Here is a 4183-nt window from a genome sequence, read left to right as displayed (position 1 = left end):
GTCGCTAAGAGTCGGACACGACTGAGCGACTTCACGTTCACTTTTCACTTTCATGCATTGGAGAAGGAAATGGCAACCCACTCCAGTGTTCTTGCCTGGAGAATTCAAGGGACGGGGGAGCCTGGTGGGCTGGTGTCTGTGGGGTCGCAGAGAGTCGGACACGACTGAAGTAACTTAGCAGCAGCAGCCATGTATGGAAGTGACTGTGGGACCATAAAAAAAGCTGAGCGCCAAAGAATTAATGCTTTTGAACTGTGGTGTTGGAGAAGACTCTTGAGAGTCCCTTGGACTGCAAGGAGATCAAAGCAGTCAATCCTAAAGGAAATCAGTCCTGAATATTCATTGGAAGGACTGATGCTGAGACTGAGGCTCCAGTGCTTTGGCCGCTTGATGTGAAGAGCTGACCCATTAGAGAAGACCCTGATGCTGGGAAAGATTGAAGACAGGAGGAGAAGGGAAGAGAGGATGAGATGGTTCATCACCAACTCCATGGACATGAGTTTGAGCAGGCTCCCGGAGTTGGTGATGGACGGGGAAACCTGGCGTGCCGCAGTCCATGGGGGTCGCAAAGAGTTGAACACAACTGAGTGACTCAACTGACTGACTGAACAGGCTTTTCCATGTTATTTCTTAACAGGGTATCCATCTCTGTTATCCAAAGGTCTGAAAGATGAGGGTAACATATAAATAAATTTAGGTTAAAATTTATTTTGTAAAGTACAACAGAAACCATGCGAAGGTCTAAAAAGATTACAGACCTTCCAAATAGTCAGTAAACAAACTAAAGAAAAAAAGGAAAAAGCAAACAGAAAAGTCCATGCAACCAAATTACTCTGAGTAAATGGGAAAAGTCTATCTCCAAAAGAAAATAGCATAGAGCTAAAAGTAGTTGCTATTTCATAATAACAGAATGGTTGTGTAGGCATGTGAACATCAGGTTAGATGGCAAAACTGAGTTTTCCCTGTGTCCTGTTTTATGTTTGTGTTTGATTTTTCCCCAACATTTTGTTTTGAAAAGTTACAAAGGTATACAAAAATTGAAATTGTATGATGAACACTGTGTACCCTTCACCTGTATTCACTAAACACATATGGAGAATGAAAGTATGAGTTGCTCAGTTGTGTCCAACTATTTGTGACTCCATGAACTGTAGCCCTTCAGTCCATGGAATTCTCCAGGGAATACTGGAGTGGATAGTCATTCCCTTCTCCAGAGAATCTTCCCCACCCAAGGATCTAACCCAGGTCTCCAGCATTGCAGGTAGATTCTTTACCATTTGAGTCACCAGAGAAGCCCCCAAAACATATAATATGCACATATATTTTTTGAAATGTATATATCTGAATTTTTAAAATTAAAACCATTATTCTAGAAAATTGAGTTTGCAGTTATAGGTTGAAATAAGTTTGAAATTCCATGCAATTTGAGTCTCAGTTCAGTTCAGTTCAGCCACTCAGTCGTGTCCAACTCTGCGATCCCATGGACTGCAGCATGCTAGGCCTCCCTGTCCATTGCCAACTCCTGGAGTGTACCCAAATTCACATCCATTGAGTTGGTGATGCCAACCATCTCATCCTCCGTTGTCCCCTTCTCCTCCTGCTTTCAATCTATCCCAGCATCAGGGTCTTCTCCAAGGATTCAGTCAGGTGGCCAAAGTATTGGAGTTTCAGCTTCATTATCAGTCCTTCCAATGAATATTCAGGACTGAATTCCTTTGGGATGGATTGGTTGGATCTCCATGCAATCCAAGGGACTCTCAAGAGTCTTCTCCAGCGCCACAGTTCAAACACATGAATTCTTCAGCACTCAGCTTTTTGTAGTCCAACTCTCACATCCATACATGACTACTGGAAAAACCATAGCTTTGACTAAGATGGACCTTTGTTGGCAGAGTAATGTCTCTGCTTTTTAATATGCTGTCTAGGTTGGTCATAGCTTTTCTTCCAAGGAGCAAGCGTCTTTTAATTTCATGGCTGCAGTCACCATCTGCAGTGATTTTGGAGCCCCCCAAAATAAAGTCTGACACTGTTTCCGTTGTTTCCCCATCTATTTGCCATGAAGGGATGGGACCAGATGCCATGATCTTAGTTTTCTGAATGTTGAGCCTCAAGCCAAATGGTTATAATAAACAGCTTTTCAGCTGGGTAGTCTTAGCACCATAAAAATATGTTTAATACATACATGTATTATAAAATTTTTATCTATCTCAAAAATGCAAATTATAGCAAGTAGATTATATAATCATATTTTGCTGAAATGATTACTCTGATTACAGAAAAAATTCAGTAACACTAACTTCCTCACTTTTATCTGGCAGTTTAATTCCTGGAAAATATTTTATTTAATTGTATTCTAGACAATTATAAGAAACAAAATTTTCACTCTTATGTATTGTAACTTCTTTTTCAACTTAGATTAAATTGGCTAATTATACATTAAGTGCCTGTTACTATTAATAAATGTCCATTATTATTAACAGGTGTCCATTTTTAGGTAGGTAATAGATGAGATCATGAAGAAAAGTATGTATTCTCCATAGTCCTTATTATTGTTTTATCCTCCCTAAGGAAGAAGAAGGCACAATATAAACCATAGAATAAATTGCAGAATGCATGTTATATAGAGGTGGGTAAAAGTGTTAGTCACTCACTACTGTCTGACTCTGCAACCCAGTGGACTGTAGCCTGCCAGACTCCTCTGTCTGTGGAATTTTCCAGGCAAGAGTACTAGAGTAGGTTGCCATTCTCTTTTCCAGGAGATCTTCCCAATCCAGGGATCAAACCTGGGTCTCCTGCATTGTAGACAGATTCTTTACCCTCTGAGCTACTAGGGAAGTCCATAGACCTGAGTAGTTTACTTTAATTAACTGAGCTTTGGTGGTGGGTGGGGGGAAGGTGGGGGGCATGTTAGATCATTTTACTTTCTTCTTAGTGAATGTTCATATGTGTAATGAGTTTGCTGAAAAGGCTAGAAAGTTGTATGTTAAATTCTAGACCTTTTAAAACTAAGATAAAAAAATAGGATGTTTGTAAAAATGTTAATATGGTGAGAATATATACACGTGTTAAAAATTAGTTAAAACTAAATGCTAGATGGGTAAGATAAAGTGATAAATTTCAAATATTTTAAAATGAGTATTTTTGTAAAGGTTTTAAATTGTTTAATTTCAGTCCTGAAAGTTGTGCATTCCCACACAAGTGTGTATCCAAAACCTCTCTATGGGAAATGCTGCTCTATCTAATCAATGTTTCTGATCTGTAGACATGAATGTATGTTCTCTAGAAACCTAGGTCCATGAGCCCTACAGGCAACAAAGGTGTCACAAAGCAGATAAAACTTGGTAAAGGATATATTTTTAAAATTTCTTAAGTTTATTAGCTGTCACTTCATGAGTTAAAAATGGTTATAGAACTTCTCTAGCAATTTATCTTTAATAAAAAATCCTGTTTAAATGTAATTTTTCTTTGATATTGATATATAACTTAATTATAATTATAAATTTTCAATTATCTTAAGATGTAATAGTTTTAAGTGATTATTCCTGCTTAATTAACTAATTTTCTTTTTCTCTATTTAGTGGAATCATCAAATAACTGCTAAAGAAAAAAGTTTATACACTTGATTACACCATATGCAAATACAATAAGAAAGGTTGATTTCTGGGCAATTTCCAAAAAAAGGCTAGTTTTAAGCCACTCATTTCTACTTCCAGTTCTCATTATTTGGCTGTTTATGATAAAAAACTGATTTTAACCTGGACTCTTCAAAAAAACTCATATGCTTATATTTATACCAATTAACTTCACAAAGCAAGTGAGATTTTATTTTCTAAGAATTTTTTTGATTTTTTAATATACTGCTACCAATCTCTTGGGTTAATAAGAAATGTTATAGAACCTCTTCCTTAGCAATGTATTATTAAAAAGATTATTTTCTAATCAGATGAGAAATACGTAAGCTTTAACTATGTTTGATTTAAGATATGTATTGTTCACATGAGTAAAAGTTTCTTCCCCTCATTAACAAATTCTTCATTCTATGTGCCAAGAACCTAAACTTGACTTAAAGTGATAAAGTACAAAATTTAGGAAAAATCTTATATTTTAAAAGATGCATGTTGATTATGTATCCTGATGTAGAACTACCTTATGTGTCTGTCAGGATGTTTTTGACTTATTTTTC

Source organism: Cervus canadensis, chromosome 4 (assembly GCF_019320065.1).
Source record: "Cervus canadensis isolate Bull #8, Minnesota chromosome 4, ASM1932006v1, whole genome shotgun sequence".
NCBI lineage: Eukaryota > Metazoa > Chordata > Mammalia > Artiodactyla > Cervidae > Cervus > Cervus canadensis.
Note: the sequence above shows the minus strand (reverse complement) of the source record.